Raw genomic sequence first — 7,614 nt, forward strand, 5'->3', positions numbered from 1 at the left:
CGGTTCAGACACCCATCTACGTAGGAGGGGACAATGTAGAGAGGGTCAACAGCTTCAAATTCCTCGGGGTCACCCTCACTGCCAAACTCACATGGACTGAGCACACAGCATCGACCATCAAAAAGGCCCATCAACGCCTCCACTTCCTCAGGCGTCTGAAGAAAGCCAGGATGTCCACTACCGTCCTCACCACTTTCTACAGGTGTGCTGTGGAGTCTGTCCTCACAGCGTGTATTACATCCTGGGGTGGCAGCTGCTCCATACAGGACAAGAAAGCCCTACGGAGGGTGGTCAAAACAGCTCAGGAAATCATCGGTACACAGCTACCAGCAGTCGAGGTCACCTACACCACACGCTGCTTCCGAAAGACGATGAGCATCACAAGAGATCGTAGTCACCCCGCACTGGCACTTTTCTCTTCCCTGCCATCTGCAAAACGGCTTCGGTCTATTCGAACCCGCACAGCTAGGTACAGGAACAACTTTAACCCCACTGCTGTAAGACTATACAACACAAACCAATGTGACACCTTTAGTAACTAGAGTTGGACTGCTCCACCTAAGCACACTGGGAAATTACACTGTCACTTTAAGCATTCTCATTCTCTGTCATTGACACTGTTTTGTTTGTCATTGTTTTGTTTGTGCAGTATTTCTATTGTCCTTGCCCATAGTCTGTGGAGAAGCATTCAGGAAGATTTTCATGATACACGTACCTGGTACTTGTATCTATGACAATAAACTTGAAACTTGAAACTTAATTTGCCCCCTTTTATGGCTGATTTTAAAATTTTAACCTTAAACATCAGAGGACTGAAGAATTTTTTGAAAAGAGCAGCGATGTTTGACAAGCTTACATCCTCTGCCTTCCAGTTATGTTTTTTACAGGAAGTCCACCTTCGAGACCAGTGGGATGTGGCCGTTTTCTCTTCGGGTTGGAGGAAAGGTAGATCATAATGGAGTGTGGGTGGCGACCATTCAACAGGTGTTGGCATTCTCTTTGGCGAACAAAGTTTTCAGAATGTAAGCACGTTTACTGTTCTACAGGGTAGAGTATTGGGAGTGGACGCCACCTGGAGGGGACAGCGCATCCGTGCGATGTGCGTCTATGCTCCGGTAGAGGCCGCATCCCGCATATCTCTTTTAGAAGAGTTGGCCCCCTTTTGTGTCTGTAATAGACATTTAATAATTGGTGGGGATTTTACTATATATCTGGAGGGTAAAGAGGATGTTAGCATTAAACATTTTAAGAATTTTATGCTCAGATTTGGTCTTTCTGATGGTTTTAAAGCATGCAACGCCAGTCATCCGGGCATTACCTGGTCTAATAGTAGAGGAGCACAAAGTCGCCCGGATGATATTTTAGCTTCCGACTCTGTTGTTTTTAAACGGGATCATCTCTCTCCTCATTTGCCGACGGACCATTTGATGGTAGACGCCACAGTTTCCATAGAGGCCTCATTGCACGGTCCTGGGTACTGGAAACTGGACGTAGATGTTCTCAAGGAGAAAGAGTAAAGGGACCTTTTTTATGAACATTTTAAGGTGTGGCAGGAGCTCAAACCTTTCTGTAGCTCTGCTTTGGATTGGTGGGAAGCCACCAAAACGAAGGTGCGAACTATTACTAGGCAGTATTGTGTTCGTAGGAAGGCTCGATCTTGCAGAGCTATTTGGAAAGTGGAGAAAAAGTTGGGAAAGCTCTATGCCCACCATAACAATGGAAAAGATTTTAATAGCGACAGAGAAGCGGAACTAAAGGTGGAATTAAGGTGACTTTATGACCAGTGAGCTAGTGAACGGCGAACGGCTCCTTGTAAGAGCCCGAATAAGAGAATTGGAGGAAGATGAAAAATGTTCCTCCTTTTTGTTTAATAAAACGAGGGGCTTTCAACACGATATGGGTTTTACTTCTTTACGAGCTAGGCAAGGAGAGCTGGTTAACGAAACGGCCTGGATGATTGAGGTTGCTACAGAGTTTTATAAAAGTCTTTTTAAGGTTAGGGAAACCGACCCCATCACAGGGGATTCTTTTTTACAGCATTTGCAGGCGACCCTCCCGGCTGATTTCCGGGCTTGCCTAGAGGCACCCATCACCCTGGGGGAACTGTCTGAGGGGCTCTCCAGAATGAACCGGGGGAAAGTTCCAGGCTTGGACGGAGTGCCGGTGGAATTTTATTCCACATTTTGGGATGTCCTGGGCCCTGTCTTCCTTGAGGTTGTGGAAGAAGTACTGACCCGAGGTAAGCTAACGGAGAGCATGAGGTTGGGGGTTTTATCGTTGTTGCATAAGACAGGCGATAGAGCTGATCTGAGCAACTGGAGGCCCCTGACCATGCTCCGCGTTGACTCAAAGTTAGTTGCTAAAGTCCTAACCGAGCATCTGAGGAAGGTTATAGCCCTCCTGGTCCATGAAGACCCCTGGCGCTGGTCAGACTGGACCAGGAGAAGGCGTTCAATCGGGTGGACCACAATTTAAAGTTTAATGTTTTGGGCAGATTGGGATTGGGCCCCATTTTTCTCAGGTGGGTCCGAACACTCTATAATGAGGTTGGCAGCCGGGTTCCTATTAACGGCTCTCTCGGGGAGTGGTTTCCCCAGACGAGTGGGGTAAGACAGGGGTGTCCGCTGTCTCCCCTCCTCTACGTTTTGTACGTGGAGCCGCTGGTGGCAGCAATTCGGGCCCACCCGGGAATAGATGGGTTGCCCGTTCCGGGAGGCGGGGGCAGGACCGTCAAGTTGGCCCAGTATGCAGATGACAGTCCTGTTTGCATGTTCCGACCGCTCACTTGCCCAAGCGTTGCACCTGACTCAGACGTTCGGTAGGGCCTCAGGTTCAGCGCTCAACCTCGGGAAGACAGAGGTGAAGTACTTTGGATTCTGGTGAGCGCGAAAAGATACCTTTGGTGGTCTCTCGCTTTGTAGCGGTCCCCTCAGAGTGCTGGGTGTGATTTTTCTTTCAGAAGGAGCGGCCCGGGTCAACTGGGAGGAGCGTCTTGCGATAGCCAGGCGGAAGATGGGGCTGTGGAAAGCAAGGTCATTGTCCTTCTTGAGTAAGGTACTGATTTTGAAAGTCGACGTCCTCCTGACCTTACTTTATTTGGCTCTTTCTCGCGCAGCACTGCTTCCGTCTGGCAGCTCCCCTGGAACACCCACATCAGCATTTTGTTCACCTCTGGCTGTCTTTCCCGTTGCGGCATTTGGTGAATTCGTGGTCCAATGTTGGACCAAAGGCCGAGTCTCTGCCAGACCACTATAAACAGATGGTAAAATAGAAGAAGATCATTCCGGCAGACACTGACGCAAATACCCTCCTCGAGCACAAAGTGTTATATAATGCTTTATTGGAGAGGAGGGGAATGCGAGTGATGTTGGGCCTCGGGGAAGACATTTGGGCCCGAATTCAGCCAAAGGGGCTCGACAATAGGCTGCAAGATCTAAACTGGCCGTGCCTCCATGAAAGATTACTCGTAATGGAGAAACTTTACAGGTACGGGTTGACCGGACGTCCCGACTGCCCGCAACCCCAGTGTTTAGGTGTGGAAACGATTAAACGTGTTTTTTGGGATTGCGGTTATGCCGGGACAGTCTGGTCACTGGTTGAGCCCTTGTGCGGAGAGTTAGATGGCGAGATTGCATTGACTTTTGATAATATCACGAAGGGGCTGTCCCTCCAAGGTAAACAAAGCAACCTCCGGTAGGATTTGGTTGATTATGAGTTTGACAAAGAAAGAATTGTGAAATGGACGCATTAACCTTGTCCGAAAGGGGTTGAAAATGGGAGCCGATGGTGTCTTTTTGAAAATCCGAGCTGAACTGAAGTTCAGAATAAAGCGGGATGTGATTGCCTGGGGCTACCACGAAACAAAGGACAGATGGAAAGGCCTCGTGGAAAAATGTGCCTGAAGCTCTGAGGATGGACGTCTGCTTTATGGAACTGTATTCTTTTAAAACATATTCTACTTTCCTGTATCCTACCCCCTTGTATATTTATTTTCTTTTATATTTGTTTAATATGTGTGGCTTTTACGTGTGTAGTATTTTATTCACAGATTATAGTCTTGTTTTATTAGGTTTGTGCACTTTTAACTCATTCATTCTTTTAATTTGTGTGTGTTTTACCTGTATGGCATTTTATTTACAGATTTTAATGGCCTTGTTTTATTAGGAAAAATGGTTTTGGGTTTGTTTGATCGTGGATTTTTTTGATGTTTGTTTTGGTTGTGTATTGTATTGATAACTTTATTAAATAAAGTTTGGAATTTAAAAAAAAAAAAAAGAAAGGCATGCTTTTCACTAGAGGGGGTGCGGTGGCGCAGTGGGTTGGCCCATGGTCCTGCTGTCCGGTGGGTCTGGGGTTCGAGTCCTGCTTGGGGTGCCTTGCGACGGACTGGCGTCCCGTCCTGGGTGTGTCCCCTCCCCCTCCGGCCTTACGCCCTGTGTTACCGGGTAGGCTCCGGTTCCCCGTGACCCCCTGTGGGACAAGCGGTTCAGAAAATGTGTGTGTGTGTGTGTGTGTGTGTGTGTGTGTGTGCTTTTCACTATGCGTGATGTCACTTCTTAACATTTTGGCTAAGATCAAGTGCAGTACTGCAGTTTTGATGCTGGGGGAATAAGAGAGCTTTTCTACAACGTAGCCCTTTTAAGGGCTTTCAACATCATTCTTGACCCACCTGTGGGTTGTGCCGGGGGATGAAGGCATCACAGATGTCAGGAGGGAGGTCGGCGATGGAAACGAAGACGACGGCATTATGCTGCTCTCCCTGAGGAGTTACCCACTCAGAAGAGCTCCCCAGAAGAAGAAGGCTCATTAGGGACGTTGGTGCCCCTCGTCGAGGGAGCCGCAATGTCAACACCGGCTGGAAGAGGACCGGTGGTGGAGGTGGTGGCAGCGGCGAACCTGAAGATCGCGGCGGAGCCAACAAGGGAGGAGATGACAATTGTAAGGGTGGAAGCGACGACGGCCTCGCCTGCAGAAGAGGCGGTCAGGCCCAAGAAGAGCCCTGCTGCCCCGGTGGATCTCCAGAGGAGGAGGAGCAGTCTGCATTGTTAGTGGCTCCTAGGATGACGCACACTACTCGCTTCAGATGGCGAAACTCGGAGGCAGCAGAGGACTTCCTGAACTGTGCAGGGTTCATCAGGGAAGTCATCTTTAGAAAGTTTGGTCTGGCCGCCGCACAAGTTGTTTGCATCCAAAGAAATGGACCCCAGCGGTTTGTCGCCGTCACTGTTCTTGCAGATGAAACCTACCAGAAAATGGTGGAAATTTGTAAGAAGGAGAAGGACGGTGCCATGTTCCGTGTCCACGTTAGAAAGGACGGACCCAAGTGCAAGACAAACAGAACATTTATTAGGGAACTCCAAAGTCGTTGTCTCAGACAGGCAAAGGTCACCGAGGGGCTAACGTCGTTCAAGGGGATGATCCGGGAAGCGAAGTCGAGAGGGAGGCAAAAAATCGGTAAACAGGAAAGCCAATCAGGTAGAAGGGAACTTGGATTGGGGAACAAGCAACAGGGAAAACCGGGCGAGGAGCGGGGCAGTAGAGCAGGTGTCTCGTGGGAAACTTGGGACTGAGGCGAACAAGGTCCCGCGTCAGATTCGGTTTCGGCGTTGCCTTTTATGCCCCTGCCCTGACTGGTTCCCAGGTGCAGCTCGTTGTGCCAGTAGCACTAACGGGGCAGACGGGGGGTTGAAAGAATACAAGACTGAGCACCTTTGGTGGACAGATAGAAGGATAATCACTGTCCATGTCTTCAACCCTTTCGTCCCCGCCGAGGCCATCCGTGCTTTTCTTCAGCGCCACATCGACCTCCTACCGGGCCACAGGGATATCAGAGATGTGTTTGGCATATGGAATGAGAGCAGGCAGTTCGAGGCGCGCCTGCGTCCCGACCCTGTGGCCCCTGACGAGCTCCATCATCCTCCGGCATATTTTAATATACAGAATAGTAAGGCTTACTTCTTTTACCCCCAGCAGCCCCCCTTCTGCAGGCTCTGCCAGGGTCAGGGGCATACAGCAGAAGCGTGCAAAATCAAGAAATGTAGGAACTGCTTAGAGACAGGACATTTTGCCAGAGACTGCAAGGGCCCCCGCCGCTGCAACATTTGCAGCAGCGAAGACCACCTGGCCGTCTCTGTCCGCAGTACAGACCCTCGTATGCGAATGTCTTGTCTGGAAGCGTGGTTTCTGTGGAGCAGTGTCTTCAGGCATTATCACTGGTGGAGAACAAAACTGAAGTGATGGAGACGGCGATGGAAATGGCGGCGGGGGCTGGAGAAGCCCTTAGCGAAGCCAGCGATGTCCGGGGTGCAAGCCCTGCCCCTACCTTGGCGGAGATTCAACAGCGGAAAAAAGAAGAAGAAAAAGAAAAGTCTGGAAGGGAGGCTGCGGCACCAGAGGGGCCCCCTTTGGAAGAAGGCCGAGGGTGTTCCTCCTCCCCATTAACTCTTAATGTCAGGGGGTTAAAAAAAACAAAGTAAAAAGAACTGCTTTGTTTAACCAGTTTGAGTCCTATGCCTTCAACCTGTGTTTTTTGCAGGAAGTCCATCGCCGGGACCAGAGGGACGTGACTCTTGTCTTTCAAGAATGGAGGAAGGGTGAGTCCTACTGGAGCGTAGGTGGTGTCCACTCTAAAGGCATGGGAATACTTTTTGGGGACCGTGCCTTTGAGAAGGTAAGACCTTTCATTGTTCATGCCGGCTGAGTATTGGGAGTGGACGTCACGTGGAGAAGTTTGCACTTGTGTGTTCTGTGCGTCTGCGCTCTGGTGGAGGTCAAGTCCCGCATCGCTCTGTTTGACGAGTTGGTCCCTCATTGTGTGACCGATAGACATCTAATAATAGGAGGAGACTTCAACATTTTTCTTGAGGGCAAGGACAATGCTAATATCACACACACACACACACACACACACACACACACACACACACACACACACACACACACACACACACACACACACACACACACACACACACACACACACACACACACACACACACACACACACATTTTCAGAACCGCTTGTCCCTTACAGGGTCACAGGGAACCGGAGCCTACCCGGCAACACAGGGCATAAGGCCAGAGGGGGAAGGGGACACACCCAGGACAAGACGCCAGTCCGCCGCAAGGCACCCCAAGCGGGACTTGAACCCCAGACCCACCGGAGAGCAGGACTGCGGTCCAACCCACTGCGCCACCGCACCCCCTATGCTAATATCAAACATTTTAAAAACTTTATTAGCAGTTTTAACCTCACTGATAGTTTTAGGAAATGCAACCCCACCAATCTGGGTATTGCCTTGCTCAACAGCCGCGGTGCCCGTAGTCGTTTACAGTACATTTTAGCATCGCCCTCTGTTACTTTTAAGAAGGGTCTCTTAACTGCCCAGTGGCCCATGAACCATATAATGGTCGAGGCCATGATTTCCATCTTGGCCCCGACCCATGGCTGGGGCTACTGGAAGGTGAGTATTGAAGTTCTCTGAGAAAAGGAGTTTAGAGGCCTTTTAATCAGAATTTTTCACACCTTGGTGAATAAGGTGTGTGGGCTGATAACACTACACAGAGTGAAGTGGAAGTCGCTTTTGGAGAAAAGTGTCCGCTACATAAATAAAT

The sequence above is a fragment of the Scleropages formosus genome, unplaced genomic scaffold (genome assembly GCF_900964775.1).
Source record: "Scleropages formosus unplaced genomic scaffold, fSclFor1.1, whole genome shotgun sequence".
Taxonomy (NCBI): Eukaryota; Metazoa; Chordata; class Actinopteri; order Osteoglossiformes; family Osteoglossidae; genus Scleropages; species Scleropages formosus.